This window comes from Polistes canadensis, unplaced genomic scaffold (assembly GCF_001313835.1).
Source record: "Polistes canadensis isolate GaletaPanama2010 unplaced genomic scaffold, ASM131383v1 scaffold_7, whole genome shotgun sequence".
In the NCBI taxonomy this organism is placed as follows: Eukaryota; Metazoa; Arthropoda; class Insecta; order Hymenoptera; family Vespidae; genus Polistes; species Polistes canadensis.
In genome coordinates, this window is record NW_014569554.1 from 638,339 (window position 1) to 654,744 (window position 16,406).

The 16,406-nt window shown below is 29.8% G+C and overlaps 1 protein-coding gene across 1 annotated transcript in view; it reads left to right on the forward strand.

Moving 5' to 3' along the window:
• Window positions 1–14,641: 14,641 nt before the first annotated feature.
• Window positions 14,642–16,406, forward strand: part of LOC106791254 (intracellular protein transport protein USO1) — a 54,177-nt gene continuing 52,412 nt past the window's right edge. The window contains exon 1 of the mRNA XM_014756771.1: window positions 14,642–15,237. The gene's annotated coding sequence lies outside the window, so the exon portion shown is untranslated. The remainder of the gene's footprint in view (window positions 15,238–16,406) is intronic.

Below are 16,406 nucleotides of genomic sequence, written 5' to 3' on the forward strand. Positions count from 1 at the left end.
AAAATGTTTTCGATAAAAAGAAAAACAAACAATTTGATATCTCATTAATATGTTCCTTTTTTTCTTTATTTTTTGTTTGTCCTAATCGAACGATTGAAATGAATATTACTTTTTAACGAGAGATGTGATGGTAGATTATTACGAAAAGGTGAAAAATGATCATAGTTGAAGGTATTTTTGAATGAATAACTCTTTTGGAATAAAAGTTCTCTTCGTGTCAAAGGGTCTCACGTATCGCTCGGTACTCGTGGGAGACGTTAGAAGTATAATAAATAAAACTGACAACGAGATAATAGACAAATTGACCCTAAACACATCCGACCGCTCCCCGTCTCTGTCGGAGAGTATCAGAAGGACCTGTTTTGTCGTTAGGGCGGAAGGGGCGCCTGATGTTTTCTTCCCTTCCTACAGGAGTGAAAACAATCCCAAATAGCATTTCGGAGAAAAGGAAGGGGAAAGAAAGATACACGTACCTATGACGCCATCTTGAAAACTACAAAATTATTTTTTTTTTTTTTATAAAAGAAACAATAAATTTTCTAATGAAATAGTTAAACCCTCGTCAAAAATGAAACACGCATGAGAAAAATGTATATATACATTTTGATTATTATTATTATTATTATTATTATTAGTATGATTTATGCGACTTTGATTAGCATATCTATTTATGTGTTTACATTGTTATTGATTTTAGACATATACAATTAATTTAATCAACATTTTTTTGGCAATAAAATATTAGGTATTAATAACAAATTAGATAATAATAGGCTATGCATATGGAATATATGTAAAATGATTATAATTACGATACAAATAATCTGATTATAATGAAAGAATTTATGGAATAAATCATTTTAATAATGAGAACTTGTAAAGGAAGGAAAACATATTGTATATAAAAGATAAAGACTTTTCAAAGAATGTTTATAAGCAAAGTGGTGAACGCTACGTGGTTTAGTCGATAATAAGGAAAATTGCATTGGGTTACCGACCTGGCAGTTGCAGTTACGATTGCATCTATCTCGTGATCAAGTATGCAGCAGTAAAAGAGACACGTTTCACGTGATGAGATACGATATAACTTGATGCATTTATATGTGTGTGTGTGTGTGTGCGTGTAAGTGTGGTCATTAACAGCCTTCGGCAAGAGACACGTTTATATATCCTCTGATATTCTTACATGATGTTGCTATGAGTTTCTTTTCCATGAATTCAGATGATAAAATATTTCTTTTATGTACATGTTATTGTACCATATCAATCACATGTTCAGAATATATTAATTTCTATCGATTTTTAATTAATAAGAAAATTTATTGTATTTTTTCTTTTGTGTTACCACTTATCTGTTCATATTTTTTTAGAATGAAGTAATTGTTAAATCTAATGATGATTTATCGAGTCAAAGTAAAATTAAACCGACAGGGATGTGATACCAAAGGTCAAGGTGTATTACTATAATATGTATGTCTCTATCATACTTGCATAAATTAATATATTTCGTATTAATATATATTTGATTTTTGTTAATATTTACAATAATAGCTTTATGTTTCTTATTTCTTAGGATGTGATTCGAGTAACATGTACTATGCAACTAAATATGCAGCTATTTAAAAGTAACAGTAAGCGGGAAATGTTAAATGAATATAAAAATCGAATACAATATAATACTTATATATAATGAATAAATATTTGTAATATTTAATTGAATATAGGCTACCTTTATATATTTCATTTTTTCATAATATTAACAAATATAGTTATGGTTTTTTTTTATAATTTATAATTTATTGAGTCAATGTAAATATTAAATTTTAAACGTAAATTAAAAAGGATATGAGAAAGGTATAAATAAATTAATTACAGTATTGTATTGCACTCATTTTTCAAGGATGAACGGACCAAGTAATTGTTGCTAATCACTTTGCACTCATTACTAACTGTAAAAATCACTTCCAATTATCGCTTTTAACGAATGCCTTAGAAACGAAACGCTATGTCGTTATTGAACTACGTTAATGATTGTTAAAATATTCGACCCATTTGTTACGTCATCTTTTATCACGTCTCATTTCTCTTTTCTTTCTCTTTATTTCTTTTTTCGAAAGATTTTTACGAAGAAATAAATTTTTCCTCACAATGTTCAAAAATATATATCTCTCTCGTAATTTTATGTATAATATAAGAATACATATATATTTTTGAAAAATTCGAACTTTGGATCGTAATGATTGTCTTTGAAACACACACACATTTATGTTAGTTACTCGCTAATTTCTTTTATTTATGTTGCTTCAATATATCCTAATTAGTTAAATTCACACCGAATATCATATATATATATATATATAGGCTTTACAAAACAGTACATAAGTATTTGCTTATCAATGATTAATTTTTATTAAAATTTATTAAATCGAAATGTTACATGATTTCGTTATTTACGAACAGTTCAAATTTCTTTATTGACCTTTTTAATTTGTACAATTTGTCTGTTGTTTTAATTATTTATTATGTTAGAACAATTTTATCTTATTACATTTGTATATTTCTGTTTTTTCCCTTTTTTTTTAAGTTACTAAGAAATAAGCAAGTTTAAAATTTATTAAAATTCTAGTAATATTGCTAAGCATCATATCGGTAATAGTAGTGCTTTACCTTTATCTTATCGACCGAGATATGATGGTAAGTTACCATCATATCTCGGTCAGTAAGTCATATTACCAACTGTCAGTGAGATAAAGGTAGAGTACTATTATTATCGATATGATGCTTAGCAATGTTACTAGAAATTCAATAAATTTTAAACTTGCTTATTTCCTAGTAACTTTTAATAGCAAGTAGTGTACACAAAATGAATGAGTAATTAAATTCTGTATACATTTAAAAACAAAAAACAATTAGAAATCTAATATAGATATTTTGTTTTAATTATTAATTAAAGAAGTTTACTCGTTAAGAATGATTCTCTTAGAACAGGTACAGGAAAAAGACTTACTAGATTATTAAATAAACCGATATCATATTGGAGCTAGAAAGACCGGAGAAAAACGGACAAACAAAAAGTCAGCAATTGATTGAAAACAAAAAATAATGGAAAACTTATATTATGGTAAACTTTATGTGATATGGTGTTCAGCCGGCCTGCCACTAGAGTGGCTTTTTCGAAAATTTTTTTCAAAGTAACTTACTTGCTCACCGTTTGAATTAAATAATCGTCTTCATTAAGGTAGTAGAAAATGAAGGAAATAGGAAGAAAAAAATGGAAAAGATGGTTAGTCAACGACACACGGTTGCATTAGCGAGCAACCTAACATCATCAACTTCCTTTGAAGGGATTTTGTAAACATATTTCTAAGAGGGAGCCCTTCTCTAGGTTCTTTCATTTTCTTACAGTTAATTATTAAGGTAGCGCGTGAATCGCGTGACCAACATCGTCCCACGAACCCGGAACTATTTAATAGCAACTATAACATTGACTTTTCTATTTGATCTCTACATTTATCAAGAACTTTCAACATTTTCTTGATTTGTGTCTACGTTTCATTTTACTATTAACTAAATTGTCTTTTTTAAAGAATTATGATTTTGGTTATATATTTTTTAGGAAGTTGTTATCTTCACTCCTACTTTTTTAGGTAATAATTATATAAAAAATATTATATATATAATTATATATTAAATATTAAGTATATTTTACCGAGTTCTATATATATACAGAATAGAAAATAGTAATGGAATATAATAGGTTGCAAATTTCTCATTCAATGAAAATATTCCATCCGTAGAACTTATGCTTAGTTAGAAAAAGCAAGATACTTTTGGTACGATCTAATATTTTTAAAATAGGTAAAAATTAATTCTAAATTTTTTTATATAAATTAAATTTATTCTTTACAGAGTATATACATACATAATTTTACAATTAGTCTTGAAAATCGATTTATAGCTTAGTATTATAGACTAGTAAGTAAACTTTTAAGTAGCATTCTTTCCGAATGCAAATCCTAGAAAATATTAGTATAAATATAAATATAACGCCATTTAAATATATTTATTTAATTATAACAAATAAGGTAATAATAGAAAGGGGATGGAAAAAGAAGAATAAAAAATTACTCGACATACATAAGTATAAGTATGTTGTATGCATAAAAACATACGCATATATATATAGATACGTGAAAGGTTTAAGTTAAATAGTAAAAGTATTGTTTCGTTTTTCTCGCGAACAATTGATTTAACATTTATTATTGAAACGTTATCTCTATATATTATTTGAATTCTTGAATCTCTGAAAGGTTTCACTCGTTTTATTCAGTCTTCGAACTTTGTCATTATTATTGTTAATCGACGAACGAACGAACGAACGAATGAACGAACGAAGTATAGAAAGAAACTGTTCGTTTTCTTCGCGAAGGCGGAGCCATATTAGAACGTATCTGTGATTGTTCGCTTGTTTATATGTGTGTGTGTGGCGTAACAAGTGAAATTGTATCGCGTTCGACGTTCTCGATAGAAAGTGCTTTTCTGTTCGTGCAAGAATATAATATACATATCTAAATAAGCAAGTGAGAATATATATAAATTAATAAGTCAAATTAACATTAACGACGACGACGACGCCATTTTTTTTGATAACAGGTACGCGTTAGAATGCAATTACTTCGATCGCATGATTAGTTTTAAAACGAATCGATAATTAATAATTATGTAAGTGTATTTTCATGTATTTAAATATTTATTGATATTTTATTTTAATTATTTCACGTTAAATTATTTTTCTTTATTTTTCGTTTTTCTATTTTTAATGGAATTTGTGGAATATATGAGTCGCTCATTTGGTAAATTTAATTAACTTTAAAAAAGAAAAAATAGAGAAACAATTGATAAAATTATATTAATCGTCGAATTATTTATTGTTATACTAGTAATACAAATTTGTAGAGTTTTTACTAGTCTTACTTTAACCATGTTGGATTTCTATTTCTCGTCAAATCACTAAAGTCAAGCAACGTGGGCATGGTTAGTAAAATAGATGGGGTGGCCCGTTCGGAAAAATAAAAACCTGTGTTCTGTTGACTCTCGAGAGAGAGGTAGTAAAAGGGGGCACGATCTCTTTGGTACAGTCGGATAAGTGTTAGAAGGTGTGTTCGTATAGAAGTCTAACTAAAACCCATCAAATGGGAGAGTAAAAAGACAATTGAAACAATTTCTTTCTCGATCAAATTAACTTTCAATTTTTCTAATATAGTCGCACAAAAATTGTAGAAATAAATTAGACTTTTACAATCCGCGTCCCTTTATTTTTTATTTAGCAATAATTGTAATGAAAATTACAATGGAGAGGAAAGTATTGAAATGATGATCTTTTTTTTTTTTGCGTACAGTGTCCTTGATCGATTTTGAATTGAAGCTATTCTCACATCGCGAATCCGGCTTTGGCTAACGGGTCACCCATACTTTGAAACATAATGTTAGTGATCCCCAACTGTAGGTGGTATATACTTACATGCATCCATATAGTGGCTACAATATGTCCGTTACAAGTAACACACCCACCTTTATTTCATAATGTAGATCGGTGCCCCGTACATTCTAAAACGCGTTCTAACGTCTCTTTTCTAAACGTCTCCTCCTAACGACTGTTCTAACCTAAAGCCATCGACACAGGTTTCATTACACAGTGCTTTACATAAGCCATGGACCGTGCATAAGAGGAGGTGACGCTTGAGAAGTTAAGAGGAAGAGCATGATCACCTTTTTATATGTGCGTATGTATATGTAAATGTGCATAAAAGAGAGAGAAGGACATATAACACTCTCTCGTGCACCAAGGAACTTCTTCTTTGCTCCTCTCGCGAACTTTGCAGTTTTAGCGATGGCTTCGAACGAGCCGCGAGTACGAACAAATGTTTACTGATTTATTTGAATTTTTTTTACAGTATATTTTGTTGATTTTGTAAATTACACATTACAGGAACGTTCTACCAATGTTTACTTTTTAAATAGAAATAAAAAAAAAATTTTGCAGCAAATTTATTCATCGATATACTTTCTCTGAATCTCTCTAATCGTTTTTACTACTTTAGAAACTTTTTTTAATGATCCGGACAAAATTATTCTAATTAATTTTTCTCAATATCAAACTTACAAATTCTTTTCGATTAAACCTAGATAAACTTTTGGTAGAGATATACACGGTATTTTAATGATAAAAAAAAACAAAAAATGCACGGGGGGAAATTCTCGAGTAAAACACTTAGAGCTTGGAACAAATGTTTTACGCGTTAATAAAATAACACAAAATGATTTATCCTTTTCTTTTTTAATAGCATTAACTTGCTGATTCGTATCAGAGTAGGGTTTGAAGCCATCGTTTAAAAAAAAAGAGTTAAAAGAGACAGCGAAGGCGGCAAAAGACGACGAAAGAAGAAACGCTTCTTCTTAGTCGCGGCCTACTCGTTGATGCACACCACTCTGGGTGCTGAATCATAGGATAAACATAGCCAGAATATATCCTCTCTTCCTGAAGTTTGCACGCACATTATTATAATGCGCGTTGGACTCGTCGTTTCTTCCTTCGTACCTTCGTTCTTTCTTTCTTTCTTTCGTTCGTTGGTTTGTTCGTTGGTTCGTTCGTTCGTTTGTTGGTTCGTTGACTAGAAGAACGTTAACTCGTCGAGACGGGTTCTAAGCGGATAATGCGAATATATATCGTTTAGATCGTGATTTTCTACTTCGTCTTACCTATACTTTATCTTAAAATACTTATAAATACACGTTACCTGTTAAAAGTTAGATATCGAATCGTAAATTCAAAAAAAAAAAGATAAAAAGAAAAGAAATAGAACGTTATTAGAAAAAATCAGTGCATTTAGAGCAGGGTTGTCAAACCAGCATGAGACTCAGTAATATTAGAAATATCCTTAAAACGTACCATTTCTATATTATTTATTAACTTTCTTAATTTAACAACTATCGTGTGTTAGAATTAATACGATTTTATAGTAAATTTGTTTTCTTTACAAACGTACTCGCAATTGCATTTTAAAATAATCCAGATAGATTTGTTTGTCAACAAATATTTTATACGAGTATAAATATGTTTTATTTACATTTTTGTGTTATTTCATTTTATTCAAGTATTATATTTACAGAGTGTGTGGGCCAATCCTGAAAAAGAAAATTAATCTGCTCGATCACGAAAATGAATGAATTAATATTCTAATTCGTTTAGGAAACATTTTTTAACTCGATATTGTACTTATCTATGCAACATATTTGACGATATGATAAAATTTATAGAGGTAATTATATTATGAAAATGTTATATTTATAATAAATAGATATTAATTTCCTTTTATTTTTAGAAATTGAAAAAACAACAAAAAACGAAGAATTAATAACAAATTGCAATGGGATTTGCAATGAGATTCGTTTTTTTCCATTTCATTTTTTTATTACATCTTATGAAATACTCACCACGGTGTATTTAATTAAATTAGTCTTCAAACGAAAATCACCTTTCTCTCTCTTAAAATAGTCTCTAGTCGACATATCGAGTCACGCTGGTTCTTAAATCGATCGATCGATCGACGTTCACATCCTGGTACAGACGTAATATCTCGGAACCTCGAATCCGTAGCTCTCTGATTAAGTCCCAGTAATAGTATTTATTACATACGACTCATTTACATTTTTTCCTTTTCATTTTTCTTCCTTGCACACGCGAGAGAGAAAGTTTAACTTTTTAAGTGACATCTTGCCCCCCCCCCCTCAACCTCTCCACCCCCTCCCCGTTGCTGAAATAATTACGTTCTTTTAAGATATTTATGAATCAATTAATTTCTAATAAGATTATTAAGATGAAGAATAATTGTTATTAAAAAATAAACGAGGGAATATGCAAAAATGAAAATTAATAAAATGTCATTAAGAAGTGACAGAAATAAGGGGAATAAAAACGTTTTTAAATTGATAGTATTAGAAGAATTTAGAAAAATATACATTACAGTAACAAATAGTATACGGATTAAAAATATAAAAGGAAAGGGATATCGAAGTGGTATTTTCGTTGTTTTCTTTTTTTTTTCTTTTTACGAGGTCACAAGCGCGTTAATTTAAGATAAAATTGTTTCTTTCTTTGCATATCTTTCTCTTTTGAAAATCCTTTCATTTTCCGAGTTTCGAGTTCCGTTATTTGGAGTACAGTGCACTAACAAGGAACTCTACGACGATAGTCAAGATCAGTGAAAACGTTAATTACTACGGAGAAATCATTAATTATGTCGCTCCTACGTTCTCTGTAATGTATATATATCTCGAAACATTATCTATCTCTCTCTCTCTCTCTCTCTCTCTCTCTCATTCTTTCTTTCTATCTCACGAATTGCATTTTTCCTTTGACGTTAACTATGCGAAGTGCTCCCACGACTGAAGTACTGAAGAACTTCTTCAAGATCACGGACTCGCCGACGATTCTTTTAATTATTTTCTCGACATTTTCTTTCTTTTTCTATTTCTTTCTTTCTTTCTTTCTTTCTCTTTTCTTTCATCATTTTTTTTTTCTTTGGTAATGTGTCGACATTCACGAGCTCGTACGTACAACTTAATAACGCGGCCGATTCGTTGCGATCGAGAAAGGATTTACTATTACGATCTCTTCTAGCTCGCTTGTTGCGTGTTCTCGTCTTTAAAACACGAACACTCTATACCGCGATAAAATTTAATCCTTTTGCTTGCTCTTTATTTATCTATCCTTTTTTCTTTTTTTTTTCTTCTTTTTTTTTTTCGTTTATTTTTCTTTCTTTCTTTCTTTTTCTGTATCATTTGTTAGCTCACTAGAGGCTTTCGCTCCCATATATTATTGTGCAGTAATATTTTTACGAGCAATAAAATATAACTATCACGTGTCGCATAATTTATATTCTAACAAATAATAATCATTATTTAGTTTTATGTATTTATATATGCACTTTTTTCTTCTTTTTTTTTTTTTATTTATAATTAAAAAAGAAACCCCCATTATTCGCGACAAAAAAATATTCATTAGCTTGATTCGATATGAATTTGTTTGTTTGTTTGTTTTTTTTTCTTTTTCCTTTTTTTTTATTTTCAACGTAACACATTTCTAAGATCTCAAATCGTAGATACAGTTACATAAATATTGTCGCGAGGTAATATTTCTTTTTTTCTTTTTTCTTCTTTTTTTTTTTGCGAACGTGTAAACCCGTCGGACTTGAATCGCGTAATTATTTGATTCTTTGTATTTTTTATTCGTAATTATTGTCATTTAATTTTTAACGACGTCTCTAACGATCGACTACGCAACGCGGCAGGAGGCACCCATCTTCTTTTCTTTTTTTTTTCATAGTTCAATTTTGTGAAAATAAATTGGAAGGACGATGGTCGGTAATTAGAGAGAGACACGGACAGTGAATGAACATTGCGTTTCTTCGACAATGGCAACAACTCCCGCATGCGGGGGAGTTTTCGTAAACAATATGGCGCGATTTCTTTGCTGAGAACGGCAATTTAAGTGACACCTAAGTAATATATATATATATCTATGTATATATGTGTGTATATGTGCACATACGTGCACGCAAATCTGTGAGAATGTGCATTTCATTTTCCGTTTGCAATTTACTTTCCTACGACGCGTTAATTAATCTATTCCTCTAATTGTTAGCTAAAGTCAATATTAAGAATCGTTAAATATATTATAAAAGTAATTTTATAAACAATGAGAAAAAAATGTCGCCATGTTGCATTATTTTTCTTCGTACGATTATTATATTTTTATATAAATTCTTTTATTATATTTTTATATAAATTGTATTAACATTAATTATGTTCGAATGAAATGAAATTACTTTTCGTATTTCGGCTGACGTTAAAATTTAATAAATTGCCCCCCCCCCTCCCCCCAAAATTTGATGAATAACCAAATTATATTTAATTCAAAGTAGTGAAATCCGTGAAATTAAAATACATCTATAAACATATACACGTACACATGACATAGGAATAAGAGTCTTGAGTAATTAAGATCGAAAACACTGTTGTAGGACTTTTGAAATCTTTTGGGAAAAAAATGAAAAAAAAAATAATAAAAAAGTAGGTACCATTGTAAATATAGAATCTCGATACGCTCGGTGATATTCCATTGTTGTAATAACACCAACCAACATTGTCTTATCTCTCTCTTTCTCTATCTCTATTTACCGATCCCAATCCCAAGAAGTCGCGAAGCCCATCGCGAAGAGCACGGAAGTGTGGCGAGTTTTACGAGGCAAAAGACTCTCCTTTTTTTCTTTTTTTTTTTTCTTTTCTTTTTCAGTGTTAAAATACCGCATTTGTGTTTCGGTCAGTGGACTTGAGTCATTGAAAGAAGACGAATAAGATTTATAATAAAATGAAAAAGAAGAAGAAGAAGAAGAATAAAAGGAAGCTTAGCTAGCTGAAAGGAACGAAGGAAAGAGAGAACCCATCTTCGATCTGGGGAATACCTCTTCAACGAACTGGAATTCATGATATATATATATATAGATCATGTACTTATAACTGGTTTATATTCGCAAACTAAACCATGACTTTTCTTTTACAAGAAAGAATAGATAACTTCGAAATAACGATATCATTTTCAACGTCCTATCTTTTAACACATTAATCCTCATACAAACCATCATTAATTGTCATACTCGTTTAATCGATCATCGATGACTATTATCTCGTGCTGATTTATTTTCTGTTCCGTCCGTTAACGTCATTTAATGATTATTGTTGAAAGACAAGCTAATTAATGTGTAACATGAATGTTTTTTTTTTTCTTTTTCTTTTTAATTAAATTTGCATACGTATATTTTTATGTTTTTAAGGATTCTCAAACTTTCACTTTCAATGTTAAATATTTTTTGTATTTTTTCTCTTATGTAAACGAATATATATTATAATTGATCGATACCTAACATTAATGATGGATTATGAAGATGAATAATTTCTGATGGTTAAAATAGATCAAATAAAATATATCGATAACTTCTCTGACTGTTTCAAGGTCGAAACATTATGATGACCTGTCGTATATAAACGATGGATCCGTTGTAATAAAGGGCAATCGAACAACAGGAATGCAGAAGAGGCGAGGTCGATTTCAAACAAGTATCATGGAGGTCTACTTATGTACACACGTACAGGGTGTCTCAAAATGAATTGATTTGAATATATTCCAACGATAAAACAAATTGTTCAAATCTTCTATAGAAATTTAGTTAATAAAATAATTTAACTGGTAAATAATCATATCGATGAATTTTCAAATGATCTTAGCCTGTGTATAAAACTAAATTCAAATTCAAATTCGAATGACTCAAATTGTGAACGCTTGTTGACCGATTATATGTTATCGAAATATTATATATTTGAGATAAAATTTATTGATTATTTCAAGACACCCTGTATTATACATCCGTCTCTTTCCATACCTGTCAACGATATTACAATTCCAGAGTTGTTGAGAAGTGAGTACCAAAGTTGCTACCGTAATGTTATAAGTAACTCAACGACCTACGACGATGCCACGTACGTAAAAAAGAGAGAGAGAGAGAGAAAGAGAGAGAAAAAAAATATTGGTATCTGTGTCGTAGGAAAGGATCGAACGGGAGAAGAGCGAATAGAAAATATGGCCATGATATTTACTAAAGCCTCGGCATCCGCGTGAAAGTGTTCGCTTCTCGGTTAGTGCAACGTATACGGACATTCGCGTAACGAATACCTTTAACCAAATAACGATTATGGCTTGGATATAAATTATGCTTTATAATATATATATATATTATATATTTATTTATTTATGTATATGTATATGAAAGTACCTATGCATATATTTTTTTATTATAGTGCATACCAAGGAGATCACTATTGAGTAAGTGTGATCCTAATTTTATTTGAAATAATAGATTTATGTGGTAAGAGGATTTAGTCAGAGTATGCGATATCGTACTATATTCAAAAATATAAAGATATATATTTATATAAAGAGATAAAATGTAACAAAAAAAAAAAGAAACAGAAATTGCAAAAGTATTATTGAATAATCACATAAGTCTCACAGGGAATTTTGGACGGTTATTAAATCTTTATGAACGATTTATTTCTAACAAGTTCTACGTTTCGTCCCTTTCTTGGGACTTCATCAGCAACTAAAATTTTTTATTATGACTTGTTAATCAATGAACAAAACATTACAATAAATTAAAACGTTATTTTTTTGTACCTCGATCGTTACAGTTCACGAGTCAGTATACATTTTATCTTTTTTTCAGAGTCATACATTTCAACTATACTTAACATTTTACAATACAATTTCTTCCTAAACACCTTTATATTATCACACGTAATCAAATACTACTGATTCTATCTAGACTAGTGTTTATTAATATAGGTATCTTCAGTATTATGATGTCTTCTATTTATGCGTCCTGTTATGATAATTAAATTTTAAAATTTCGTTATAGATGTTATTTAAATTATTCGTGTCTGTTCTGTAGTTAACTGTATTGTTAATTTGTTATGTGGTACATTTCGCTTATATTTCTTTTGTACCAGTTGTCTTCTCTGTCTAAAATGGTTGTTTCTTCGAATTTCAATTTATGTCCTGTTTTGAAATGATGTTCGGCTAACGCGGTGGTATTGTTTTTCTGTACATTAGTAGGTTTACAATCATTCCTATGTTGGTCTAATCTTTTTTTTAATTATTGAATAATAATTTTATATATTTTACAAAAATAAAAAAATATTTTATTATAGTAATATTAAAAAACATAATATACTATATAAATATTTATTTTATTAGAAACCTTTTCTACTATATTTTATTATTATTTGAAATAACAATTTTGTATATTGTATTAGGAATACAAAACGTAGACACTCCAAAAGTTCATATTATTTTTGTTTTATTTATCAATCTTATTTCTGTTCACATTTAGCGACAGAAAAAAAGGGTAAGATAAAAGGTTCTTGTTATAAGAGGCGAATATGATATTACATTAGAGGAACGTTGAAAATAACAGGGAATAAAAGTGGCCCATAAAAAAGTTGGCAATACCGGCACAAATTTAAACGGCTACGGACGTTTAGGGGTATCTAATCCCGAATGAAATCAATTTTGCGTTAAGGGAAAAGAAAAGAGAAAGAAAGAAAGAAAGAAAGAGAGAGAAAGAGAGATCAAATATCTCTGAAAGCTTTTTTTAGTCAAGATATCACGAATTCTGGTAAAGTTGTATAAATTCTTTCGAAACTCGTCTCCAAAATCCCATGTGATTTTCTATAGTTTTATTCTTTTTTTTTAATTTTATTTCTTCTTGACTTTCTGCTTCCTTTCCTTTGTTATTTGCAAAAGAGAGAGAGAGAGAGAGAGAGAGAGAGAGAGAGAAAGAAGAATTCTCTCGAAAATAGATTTGACCGCCCACTAAAAACATTCCAGAGATATAAAATGTTTCTATCCCTTCGTTGGCACAGGCAAAAGTATTCTAAAAATAAGACAACAATAAGATAAATATTTCTGTTGAATAAATTAGCCATAAAAAGGAATAAAATAGAGAGAAAGGAAATTTATTGTTTTAAGACGGGGTTACAAAGTAACGACTAATTGGTAAACAAGATCATAACAGTATATGATAATTATAAAATACATAAACATAAATAATATTGAAAATAGGTTTAAGCGAAACGATCTTAAATGATCCAGAGAGAGATGAAATCTCTCTTATAAGTTATATCGAGAAATAATGAAAAATATTTGTTTCAATTTATTCGAAATTAATTTTAAAAACAGTCCATTATAGTGTTAACAAGCGTTGACTGTCACGTCGGTCAACCGTGACCGGCGTTACTACATTGTTTTATATCTAATCTTACAATTAGAATTGTAACTTATATGGGGAGATATAAGAAAATTTTTGTATGATGGTAAACCTGTTAACACTAATTATTATAAAAATGATTAGATAGGTACATATATAATTTGAGCAATGGTAGCAAGTTAAAAGAATGTTCTCCAATATGGAGGGGTACCGATTAATCATCATTGATTAATGAGTATAGTACTACTACTACTACTATATTTTGTACGATAGTCAAGCTGTTAACACTAATTATTATAAAAATGATTAGATAAGTATATATGTAATTTGGACAATAGTAAATTCTCGAATATGGAAGGATACCGATTAACCATCATTGATTAATGAGGATAGTACCAATGGAAGTAATACTACTACTACTATATTTTGTACGATGGTCAAGCTGTTAACACTAATTATTATAAAAACGATTAGATAAGTATATATGTAATTTGGACAATGGTAAATTCTCGAATATGAAGGGATACCGATTAACCATCATTGATTGATGAGGATAGTAGCAGTGGTAGTAGTACTACTACTTCTACTACTGTAGTAGTAGTAGTCGTACCCTTCGGGCTTTGGAGACTTCTTGCGAAGAAGGACAGTAGGAGTAGGGGGATACGAGGTGGTACGGGTACCTTTCTCGTGGCGCTCGTCTCGTGGAATGGCAAAAAGAGAGGAGAACCTCTCTCTGACGTCACAACGTGTTCCCTCGACAGTGCCGCTAGGTTCTCACTCGTTCGCCGACGTTCGGCCCGTTCGGTTCATTTTCTTGTGTTTCTTCCTCATATTGGTCATTCCTTATTTTCCTCCCTCTTTCTTTTTTATCTTTATCTTTTATCCTTATCTAACTCACCTCTTTTTCTTTGCTTCTTCATTTAATCCTATAAAAAAACTCCGTTGCACTCATTACATACACCCATTTTTTTGGTGTCCATCTTTCGTGATCGAATAAAACGAACCAAATTTAGAAGGAGAAGAAGAAGGGAGGACCTATTTTTTGTTTTGTGAGAATTGGACTTACGTATAGTAATCATCGAAATGAATTTAACAGTGTTGACGAATTTTTTATACTTTCGTTTTATATTTAGACAGTGTCGCGTATTATGTGAGGATTTGTAATTAATTTTATTTGTTTGTTTTCTTTTTCTTTTGTTTTTCTTCTTTCGTTTCTCAGTTTTCTTTGCTCTTTTCTTTTTTTCTTTGGACTTATTGTTCTGTTATTAGTGCATAACGGATTTGCAAGTATTGGTTGTTAGTGCGATATGATCTTGCTCTGGATACGATTTCGGATGGATTAGAAGGCAGGCATAGGGTGAGTTTTATTTCTTTTTTTATTATATTGTATCTTATGTTTTTTTTTACACATATTATGTATTTGTTCTCGAGATGTGTTTGGGGTGTAATAAAATGATCGATATCATTTCGTATCTAATAAAAGAATTATTTTTTGTATTATTTTTTTCTTTTCTATATAAAATACGTCAGGCTAATTTACATATATCATAATAATTTGAAATCTAAAGAGTATTTATATTCCACATTAATATAAATTCCAAAATCTTTACTTAACATTAGAGATTAATCTACGGATATAAAAAATAATATTAAATTTTCTAAAATCTATTATAAAAACTTGTAATATTTATCATTTAAAAAAAAGTAATTAAATTTTCCATTCTCGTAAGGTTTCTTTTTATCTATAAAAATTTTAATTTATATACCGATTTCCTTTTACGGTAGATATTTTGTAAACGAAAAAATACAAAAATCGTACGTTAAAATTAGCGATACGACCGAACGAACGAACGAACGAAAATGCGTGAGAAATTCGAGTGGTATAATGAAAAAATTGCAAATGACGAGTAAAGAGAGGGGTTACTTTGGGATGACTATGTCCGGTTAAAAAGCAAGGAGAGGATAAACTCGCGTGCCACTCGTTTTGCACATTCCACGTCGCGGTGAAACGCGGCCACCTGTTTCTTCGCGAACCTTACACGGACATTAATCCTTTGTATGCGTCGAAGCCACCTTCGGCTATGGTTAACGGTCCATCGTCAACCCAACAAGACTACGGGATCTAATTTCTGTTGGTTGTCATCTGAAAAATTTAATTTTTTTTTTTCATAGACACATTCATAGATCATTGATTGTAAGATCACAAATTATAGATTGTTATTAATACTAAACGTATTAAGCTTTATATATAACTATTTCTACTACTACGTATCAAATGATACTTGTCTTCCAAAATTTATGTCATATTTTACGATATATTTATTGCAAAGAAAAAATATAATATATATATATTATTTATAACAGAATAATTTTCTTGACTCATCAAATAGCACTATACAATTTGTTAGAAATTTTGTCAAAAATTTTACGACGAGTACATTTGACCGGTTATGGTACGTTTAGTATATTAAAACACAGATAGGATTGATCGAACGTGATCGTATTTTTCCATGACGAACAAGTGAA